General features: G+C 44.5%; 1 protein-coding gene across 2 annotated transcripts in view; it reads right to left on the bottom strand.

The window, feature by feature from the left end:
- LOC112115947 (guanine nucleotide-binding protein G(I)/G(S)/G(O) subunit gamma-12) overlaps positions 1 to 7575 on the bottom strand; it is a 70424-nt gene extending 62849 nt beyond the window's left edge. For both annotated transcript variants that reach the window (XM_024213185.2, XM_026655507.1), the window contains exon 1: positions 7464 to 7575. The gene's annotated coding sequence lies outside the window, so the exon portion shown is untranslated. The remainder of the gene's footprint in view (positions 1 to 7463) is intronic.
- Between the last annotated feature and the right edge of the window lie 3598 nt (positions 7576 to 11173).

The following is an 11173-nucleotide window of genomic DNA, read 5'->3' as shown; positions in this document are numbered from 1 at the left end:
CAATGGGGGTGGCGGGAAGCGGCGCGGGCGAGGGATGTGCTGGCCACGGCTTCCCGCCGCCCCCATTGGCCTGGGATGGCGAACCACGGCCAGTGGGAGATGCGATCGGCCGAACCTGCCGACGCGGCAGGTAAACAAACTGGCCCGGCCTGCCAGGGTGCTTACCCTGGCGAGCCGTGTGCCAGAGGTTGCCGACCCCTGATTTAACCTTTTTAGTATTTCCTCATTCACGCCTGATTCTGACACCCTCACTCATGTTGAGTAGTAATTTACTCTGCAAGCAGTCCTATTCAATTCAATCGGACTACTTGCAGAGCAAGGTGCTACTCAGCAGGAATGAAGGTATCAGAATCTGGCTTGTGGGCCCCCCCCCCCGATCTCCGTAGAGATTCTAGCAGTGAAAGGCTAATTAAGGTTTATTGTTTGTAGTTAATCCTATATCAACACTAGGAATAGTATAACTCACCTTTGCTATTTTGCATTACATTGAGTATTTAATCTCAAATAGTTAAATGAAATTTACAGTTGCCTTTCAGCCTCAATACAAACTGCCCAATCTCCACCCATGCAAGTGAGAAAAGTTGTTCCAGACATTGTTTTCCTAAGAACACCTACCTGCATGAGCATTCACAGATAACTATCTATTAAGAATGCAAGATCCAGCAGGACTTCATTTAACATGTTACAACTCCCTGTTTAACAAGGGTGGGTCACAAACAGCAACAGGCGGATTCAGCAAGGAACTGAAAATACTAGTCTCTGCATCTGTGAAGTCAATGTTTAAATACCAGCCCATATGAAAGAATGGGTTTTCTATAAACATTATCCACCAAGATAAAATTCAGTTTTACATTCTCCAAACATCCAAGGATCTCACCCTTCACTTTAACTGTCAACTTTTACCAGATGTTGTATGACAGAACAGTTGTACATTAAGCAGAGTGAAAAAAATAATGCTATGAACAAGTTTATGACTAAAACTAAATCATGTCAAAGTGAAATGTTTGTACTGCAAGTTTTAAAAAATATGGAAAAGGGATGGAAAGAAAGATGGTATAAACAGAACAAATTTGCTTTCTATTGCACAGCAGCCCAGCTGACGTCTAAATAGCAGGGACAAAATTCTTGATCTACACATACGTCGCATACTAGTAGTATACACTACCAAAGTAGCACAATTGTGTTCTGACTACCAGCAGCCCTCCACAGTCCCCTTTCTAAACTTATTATTCCTGCCAGGAACATGCAGCAATATGTGGTGTTGTGTCCAAGGGACACAATATCATCACCTATTGATGTAATGTTACTAAGGTTATGTCTACACTGACAATTGAACAACAAAACTTGTGTCTTTCAGAGGGTTAAAAAGCCATTTCCCCCACCTCCAAAAAAGACAAAAGTTTTGCTGTGACAAATGCCAGTGTGAACAGTGCGTTGTTGGCAGGAGAGTGCTCCTGCCAAAAACACAAACGTCGCTTGTTGGTTTTTTTTTTTTTTTTTTTTTTTTTTAAATCGGCAGGAGAGCTCTCTCCTGCTGACGAACAGCAGCTACACTGCACAACTTTTAGCGTCACGGCTGTAGCGACACAGCCATGTCATTAAAAGCTGTGTAGTGTAGACATAGCCTAAGCAAATATCCATTACATTAGAACATGATTAGAGCAGACTAAATAATCATTTTTTGGTTTAATGGCTGAACTGAAAAATCAAAAAAAAAATGGTGTTAGTTTCTAAACTAAATTGATTTGTTTTCATTTTTTCCCCTCACGAAAATGGGTGGGGGAGGGGAAGGGAGAAATCATTCAGGTCAATTTAACTCAACATAAAAAAAAAATCCTCAATTTTTTATTCAGCTGAAACTGCAGTTTTTAGCAAATTTACCATTTGCCAAAAATGTTCCCTCAGCCCTAAATGCTATCTCTTCAGGACAGGATCACTCTATTACTAGGTGTACGTACAGCACCTAGCACCATGGAGCACTGATTTCAATTGGGGCCCCTAGACACTATTTTAATACAAATAGTTATCATGGTGGTGAAAAAGTAATTACTTAGGACTAAGTCATATGTGCATATCATGTGAAATGAGCAGCTGTGCACATACACATTGAAATGTTAGGTCATTTTACAATTTTCAAGAACTCTGGAGACTGGACTTTTCAATAGCAGAAGTAGAGAGACTCTATACTCACCAAACAATAACTGTCACCGTGTTTCCTTTCCCACTGTGATTGTGGATGATCCTACCATTCCCCCTTTTGATGTGAATAATGAAACCATTCACAGATTACCAAACCCAGGGAGAGGCCACTTCAGTCAATAGGCACGGGAACTAAGGGTACGGGGCTTGCTGCAGCACCCCCAGGTTTTGTGCAGGGCCCCAGCCCCAGCTGTGGTCCCAACCTCAGGCCCCTTACCCCGTCCGCGTCCCCCCTCCCCTCCCGGAGCCACGGCCCAGTCCTGGCCCCAGCTCTGGGGAGAGGGGGCACGGACGGGGTAAGGGAGGTGCAAAGTAAAAAGTTTGGGGACCACTGGCTTTCAGCACCCCCACTGTAAAAAGTGTTCCAGCGCCAGTGGTTCAGCAAGACACTCAACAGGTACAGGTTGGCGGTGACTATACATTTGGAAGACAAAACAAGATGGAGAAATCTGCTGATCCACAAAGAAAATTCAGTGATTCATGTAACAATTATATTAGTTTCACACTGGATTTAGTACAATATACGTGAAAGCAAAGGTCAGGTCTTCAGTAAACAATGGAGTGAAGAGGCACAGGAACCTGCAACATTCCCTCTCTCGCAGTTTGCCATTTTTAGTAAGTATATATGGCACTGCTCAGCAAATGGGTGTGCATGCCAAACTGGGCATGTCCACACTGATCAGGAAGAGTAGTCCTTCCACAGGGTCAAAATGGGAAGTGCTCCACAGCCAAGACTTTGCAGCCTCAAAGATGAAGCATCCCTATTAGCAAGTTTGACAGGTGGATCCAAACATTTATGAGTCCACCTGTCTCTCCCATCTTCAAAACCTACCCCTGCACTAGAAAGCATAGAGCCCCAAAGAGCTGTAAGTGCAACAGGTAGGCACTGCGGACTGCACAGGGTTCCACTGCATTCTGGATCTTCTGCACATCCAGAACAGAGAGGGGGAAATCTGCCTATTATAGAGGAAAGCAGAGGCAGACATGGAAAGACAGACCATAACAACAGTCTATAAGCATTGCCTCCCTTCACCACTTTCTTGATATCCCCTATATTGTTTTTCCAGTGAGAATTTTATACCCCGAAGTTTGTAAGTGGGCTGCCTAAATTTGCCATTTCGTTGCCAACTGTCATCATGAAACAAAGCAATTTGTTCACACTTAGGAAAGAAACTACACTGTCCCCTCCAACTAACATAGTTGCTCTTCTGTGGGAAAAAAAATAAATCCTGAAACCCTCATTCATTTTATATATATATACACACATACACACACACATACACATACACACACACTACTACTACTATTGAAAGTCACTCGAGGTAATTTTCATTAATCCTCTTTTAAACTCACTGATCGTTCTTATTAATCCTTGGAAGCCAGACACTAAAAATGTTCACTTATCAAACAAACCTTCCCCAACTGATTTACACATCCAGTCACATGTACACACTGGTTTATAGTTAGGAACAGAGGAATTGCCACATCAGTTGCAGAATTATCCTATGGTCCATCTGAAATACCATTATGCTACTCAGGCTAGGACTTGTCTACATAGGGAGTTATTCCAGTATAGCTATTTCTGATTTATTCTAGAATAAAATCATCCACATATAGAGTTAGAGTGTCCTCACATGGATAGTTAATCCACTTTAAATTCCTAAATTATTCTGGATTAATTTTCATCTGTAGACAAGTCCTTAGAGAGATTAGGTCTAGTCCATGCAATATCACCACATTGAGGGGAAAAAGCTGCCCGAGTCCAGCAGTAATAAAACTGGACCAAATCCAGAGAGACACCAAACAACCTGCCAGTTTGGTTTCACTGGGAATTGCAAGTCCTCAGCCCAACTCAGGATTTGGGAAAAGATCCTGCTCCTTGCTCTCACTGAAGTTAATACATTTTATTATTGATTTCAATTTAAGCAGGTTCAGGCCATTGGCCCTTTATACACTAAAGCAAGAGGGCTGATTGTCATTTTTATTCTTTATTTTATAAATGCAGATGCTAATTTCATTTCTAGATGGCTCTAATCCTTAAATTACTTGCTTATTTCTGTGGCAGCGAATTTCACACGTTAATTTTATATTGCATAAAAAGTACTTTTTATTCATTTTAAAATTTGTCAATTTCATTTAGTCTGTGTTTGTTCTTGTATTATGGGATAGGGTAGGTCAGTTCATTAGAACCAGGCTGCTGGAATAATTCCTATTGGTTTGCTTCTACTGCAGGGCCTAACCAACAGACCAAGAATCAGGAGTTGGGGAGCTTTGCCTGTACAGCAATTGAGCTACTGCCTTCTGTAAAACTTATGTTGTTTAATATCTTCCAAGACAGACCCAATATCCCAAGAACACATACGCCTGCTGTGGAGCCAGCACCCAAGATATTCCACAGGTTGTACTCTTAGAGCCACAGACACATTGTTTATGAGTTAGGCTCCAAGGTCCTGAGCTTTTGCAGGATCAGGGCCCAAGAATTCAGACCTTTAGTATCCACAGAATTAGTTACTACATAATTACAGATCTGAATTATACATATTATTTAAAATGAAACAAGTAGCTGAAATGTATATTTGTATAACTCAGTATGTGTGCTAAAAGATTAAAATAGAATTAAAGTATGTATACTTCTGAGACAGCAATGTATCCTAAAAAAAGAGTTGAAGTTAGAAGTCTCAAAACAATTTTGAAGTGTTTCATTACTAAATGCATGTACCTTGATTAGCTTTATAATTATCCAGATAAGATTGCTTTATTGCACTACTTAATTTCTAAGGGAAAGCAATTCATGAAATGTATTCTGACACTTTAACACTTGATTAAAGAGCTCCCAAATTGCTCTAATATATACAATGGGGCGGGGGGAGAGGGAAGAGATGAAATAGGGGATTTAGAAGTCATTAACTGTATACTAATCCTTTAATCTCATTTAGTTTGTGTTGGACCAGCACAAAATATTACTACTATACAGTACTGGTCACTTACTCATGGAGTTTTATTTCAAGCTAATCTACAATTAGCGTAAATACAAACTAATAACCTATTATGATTAGCTCTAAATTAATTGCAATATTGGGGAAAATGTGACGAATCACTTTAAATATTATTCTATACATAATGCTAAAAATATAATTCAAACATCATCTAGATGGATGTTAAAGAATTTCTCTCATTAAAAACATCATGAATATTAGCCTGGCATATGATATTGCAGTTTAAGAATGACTAAAATGCATTTATATATATGTATATATATAAATATAAAACAAGTCTCAAGTTTTGGTGAAACACATTTTGATTAATAATATAACATGTTTCTACTTCAATGCACTAATTAGACCCAATCTGCAACTTGTTTCATGAAGACAGACTACTCAACCAGCATAGAGCCCCAATGAAGTCCTTGTCTGCCCACACAAATAGGGGCCTTAATCAACACAACTTTCCTTTGTGGAATTTTGTGATTCCCACTTTACAGATGTGGAAAATGAGACACAGCTTTAAGTGATTTGTTCATGGCCACACAGCAAATCAGTGTCAACACTAGGATTAGATTGCAGCAGTTTCTGACTCCAGCCTCATGCTCAGATCACTAACAAACACTATAAAGACATACTGAATAAAAATTAATCCGTATTCACAATGGATGGACAAGGATACTTATTCCAAATATGTTTTTGTTTAATAAGAACTTTTATAGCTACATACTCAGTGTATTTTTTTAATAAATGAGTGAGGTTTTTAGTAGGGATATGTAACTAACTGAAATTAAATAAAATCAGTCTAAATATATGTGGCTTTAATGCAAAATTGTTTTAATGAAATTTGTGGGGGGAGTTAAAAAAATCCCACAAACTTGCTAACTAAAATGTTTGCTGATTTAGATCTGTCATTATCCGATTTATCCATTCACTTCTGCAGCTGAAACACCAGAGACTGCTACCCACAAGCATAAGATGATGTGCAATATTTCGAAGGTTTAATACACGTTAAAGGCAGAGCCAAACTCTTTCTTAAAACAAATACACTTTTTGACATCAGCTAAAAGATTCTCTGTAGGCAGTATACCAGCCTCTGAAACAACTGTCATTACACTAGTGAATGTAAACATTCTGTCCTCAAAAGCAGCACGGGGCATAGGGGATAAAGAGGTAATAAGGATGAGAAGAAAGATGATAGAGTTTAGAGCCAGATGGAATTTTCAACAAGTTGCATGTTTCCTTCCCAGCAGCAAACAAGCCAAACATGGCAAACAGGCAAACACTAAACATGACAGGACACGTTAATTAACTCCCTTCTTTCTTTCTGTTACCACATTTCCCTTAAGACTAGTTTTGCCAGTCTATTCACCTGGGGAAAAATAGTAAGTATTCAGTAATAAAGTGGCAACTATCACCAGACAATCCCTAGACAATGTGTTCTACCATAGTTTTAAGTCCTGTCATATCCTGTCTGCCTTGATGGGAACAATTATTTCCTTTTCCTACCTGTAACAGTATCAAGGACTATTACAAAAACGAGGAATTCGGAGGCACCTTAAGGTGCCACCGGACTCCTAGCTGTTTTTGTGGATACAGACTAACACGGCGACCCCCTCTGATACAAAGACTATTACCTGATACATTTAGCAGGATCACCAAGATGGGGCAGAAGGTGTTTGAGCAGGGTTGATTCAAATCTAAGGAAGTGGCTGAAGGGGCAGCAGCAAGTGGAAAACTAGACTAGCCAGCCAGGGTAGGTGCTATTTCCACACCTGCTGGGAAGTTCCTGTAATAAGTCACTCCCAGAACCCTGCCATCACTTCCAACTCTGGCACTCCTATAAGCAGGCGCACACTCCATGCAGGGAGAGGAGTTCAATAACCATTTGCCCTGTGCTAACCGCACTGGAGGAGCATGTGAATATCACCCCTCGCTCTCCCACTGCCAGCCACGCCCGGGCGGACAGGCGTGTGTGTGTGTGTGGGCGGGTGTCTCAGGAGGCACCTCGGCTCTCCCCCAATGCCAGCCACGCTGGGGGTCTCAGGAGTCACCTTCCCCCAGGGCCAGCCTCAGCAGAGGAGTGGTGGGGGCGGGAGGGAGGTGCGGGGTCTCAGTCACCTCACCCGCCGAGCCAGACACGCCGGGGAGGGCCACAGCGGAGAGCGGCCGCACGGGCCACTGGTCTGCTGGGCGCCGCCAGCCGCGATGTCCCCCCGGCGCGTGCGGGGAGTGAGCCGAGCCCTTTCCCTGCCCCCCGCCCCGCTGGGCCGCCGCACTCACCGCCGGGCGCCGCCGCCGCCCTCTCTGCCCGGGACTCAGCCTCTGTGGGCGACCGGAGCTGGCCGACCTCTCACCCGCTCCTCCTCCCGCTGCTGGCTCCGCCTGGCCCCGGGCGGGGGAGGCGGCGGGGCTGGCCGGGCCCGCAGCTCTCCCGCCCGCCACAGGACCCAGAGTTTGCCGGCGCCCGAGCCAGGCAGGGAGACGCCCTCTCTGTGCCCCTCGCCCCAGGGGGCGGGGCTCCGCCTGCTGGTCCCCTCGGGCAGCCTGGGGTGGGAGCTTCACCGGGTGACACTGCGCTGCCCCCCGCCTCACACCGCCCCAGTACCAGGGATCCTACCGCTCACACCGCCCCCCACCACAGCCTCTCACTGCCCCCGGGCCAAGGAATCCCCACCCACCCGGCACTTTTCCCCACTCCTTCACATCGCCCCAGTGTCAGGGATCGCCCCATGGGGTCATCCCCTTCCCCGCCCTCACATTGTGCCCCCGTCCCAAAGCCTCCTACCCCCCTGCCAGGGCATACCCTCCCACGCCCCCACACAGCCGCAGTGCCAAAGCATCACCAGGGCCGCCCAGAGGATTCAGGGGGCCTGGGGCAAAGCAATTTGGGGGGCCCCTTCCATTAAAAAAAGTTGCAATACTATAGAATACTATATTCTCGTGGGGGCCTGGGGCAAATTGCCCCACTTGCCCCCCCCAGTGGCCCTTAGCATCACTCTGCCACCCACCACCCCCTCCCATCACCACTCCCCACCACCCCCACATCACACCCTCATACTGCCCCAGTGCTGGAGCATCACTCCACCTCCCCCACAACATGCTCTCATGCAACCCCAGTGTCAGGGCAGCACATTGCCTCTCACCACGCCCATACACTGCGCCAATGGGTCACACTGCCCCCAGCAATCCTCTCACACCACCCCAATGCCAGGGCATCCCACCACCCTCCACCATGCCCTCACACCACCCCCACTGCACCATCACACTGCCTCAGTGCCAGGATTCATGTCACTCCCCCACACCCTCAGATCACTCTTGTGCCAGGGCTTCCCACCGCTCCCACCACACCCCACGCCCTGCCCCAGTGTCGGGGTCATACCACCCCCACCACCATGCCCTCACACTGCCCCAATGCCAAGGCATAAAAGTGTCCCACCCAATGCCATCATACCACCCCAGTGCCAGCACACATCCCACTCCCCTATACCCTCACACTGCCCCAGTGCTAGGGGCATTACTCCTCTACCATGGTTACCGGTTCTCTGCAATATTGCTCTGCCCAGTGTTTACAGAGAGGAAAGCATAGCAAAGCTTGTGACGAAATTGCCTGATATGCCACATCTACTGTTAAATAAAGACTTGTTTAATCCACCAAATGGGCATCTGCCCTCACGTTGCCCTTTGTGGATAAGTTTACCGGGCGAGGGATTTACAATAGAGAATGAGTGGTGAGCTTCCTGGTCCACAGAGAAAATGACAATTATCTTTTCTGAGACCCCACTCAATGTCAATCCAGGGTTGATTTACCACTAAGGCAATGGAGCCTTCTGAGCCAGTTTCATACTGAACATGGAATTTGTGCTGCAGCGGAATTTCGGTGACGTTTCAGAGACAGTCCACTATGTCAATGTGGGCAGCCCCAAACCATGACACACATTGTTGAGGACTACAAAATGACTCAACTTCCTGGAGGTCTTTGTGCCTTGAACATAGTTCATAAGAATGCTGTGGCTTGGCTTGACCAGATTACATACACCAAATAATAATAGTGCCAGGATGTCACTCCACTCCCCCCCACACACACACCACCCCTATGCCAGGGTGTCACTCTACCCCCCTCCATGCCCTCACACCACCCTGGTGCCAGGGTGTCAGACTGCCCACCAGTGTGTGTGTATGTGTGTGTGTGTGAGACAGAGAGAGAGTGAGCGCGCTTTTCCTAAATCCTGTCACTCAATAAAGCCAAATTAATTGGAGCTGTAACTCAATTGTTTTCAATGCAGTTAGAACAAGGATTATTTTCCCCCATATGTTCAAACAAATTTAGGGTTGAGCAATACAGAAGGGAAAATATCCAGTTGCTGCTTTTAATTTAGTTTTCGACCAAATCACTAACCACAGCCCAAATTAGTCTTTGTCTCTGTCTTGGAAGGACCTAATTCTGAGGAGACGCTCAGCACTCCTGACTCCCACTAATTTAAAGGAAAGTTGATGGAATTCAGCACCCTACAGGAAGTGATCAGCACCTTAAAGATTAGGCCTGAAATGTGCAAGGACTTGTCTATGCCCAAACTGGTAAAACTTGCCTTTACTTGTGATTAGCTACTTTGACGCTATGAGTTACTCAAAAATGCATTTGTTTCCAGAAGCAAAGAGCATCTGATTAAAGTTTTACAAAAAGTTATCACTTGCAAGCCAGAAGCAGGCACATGTTATAACACATCACATTCAACTTTGTATTTAAAGGTGGACCTTCCTTAATACTATATCAAAATTGAAAAAAAAAAAGTTTGAAAAGAACACCCAAACATGTATAGTTTGATTTTTACACTTTGCTATTAGTAAAGATATTTATGTTTTGAAAGAGGGCTTCTCTCTCATGGCCTACCTAAGCCTTTTGCTAGATCCTGCAGGGAAGTCACAGTCCCTAATGTTAAAGTTGAAATTGCCACATACAGAATGTATTGTGATGTCACAAATTCAGTATAATAGGCCAAATTCTGCCCTGATTTGCACCCATGAAGCTTCATTGGGAGGAATTTGGCACTAGGGGTAAGATGAAAGAGCAGACAAGTTGTGAAGGAGAAAAAGCTTGTTTTACTACAAATGGCTCCTGTAGTTACCAAACAACATCATGTGCAGGATAGACTCTGCCACTAGAGAACTTATCAGTTGTGAAACAGATATTTTAGCCAAAAGGCGAATATGAAATTAATGCAGAATGTGTCCCTAACTTGCCTGAGAATGAATCCATCAATAGACTCCTTAGTTGTGGTGGGCAGAAGAAAGCACTTTGAGTTTGCAGCTATGGTGCAGTACACTTAGCTTGAAGGTACGCACCCTACAATTTGTCAATTCAGTTTGTAGTTTAGGATTGTTCTTGGATTCCTCACTGATGCTAAGATCTCATGTAATAGAAAGTATTGCTCATAGATGCTATCATTTTCAGCTGGCTAGGAGACACCAGTTCATCCTGACCTTGGTTATTCATACTTTTGTCATGTCCAGTCTGGACTACAGCAGTGTCAGAGAGTTCAGGGTGCAATCCAGACCAGTGAGGGGTTGTGTTACTTCTTACCCTGTAACCCTGAGTACCCCACAATGCTTTGCCACTGTAGCTCCCAGCCTAGGAGCCATCCGCTGACTTTGAGGCAGTAGGTCAGAGCCCTCTTTCCTAGACTGGGCATCTGCCACCATAGTTTCTTTCCCCTTTATATAGAAAAAACCTGTTTGTCACCTTTGTCTGTTTATAGTCTCCTGGACATATCATCAGAGAGTATCCATGATTTCACCTACCGAGGTGTTAAACATTTTACAGTGACATTAATGGCCAGTGTGTTATTAGATTTCATTAGCTAGACATATTATATTACATGTCACCTTTTAACTAAATATCGTGACACCAGTGCGTGAGGTGTAATGAGTATGTCAGGCCTGACAAGAGTTGCTAACATGGAGTAGTGAACCATAAGTGGGCCTGTGTGTCACAA

Source organism: Terrapene carolina, unplaced genomic scaffold, assembly GCF_002925995.2.
Source record: "Terrapene carolina triunguis isolate 2854851 unplaced genomic scaffold, T_m_triunguis-2.0 Scaffold210, whole genome shotgun sequence".
In the NCBI taxonomy this organism is placed as follows: domain Eukaryota; kingdom Metazoa; phylum Chordata; order Testudines; family Emydidae; genus Terrapene; species Terrapene triunguis.
Note: the sequence above shows the minus strand (reverse complement) of the source record. Positions and strands in the feature narration are given on the sequence as shown.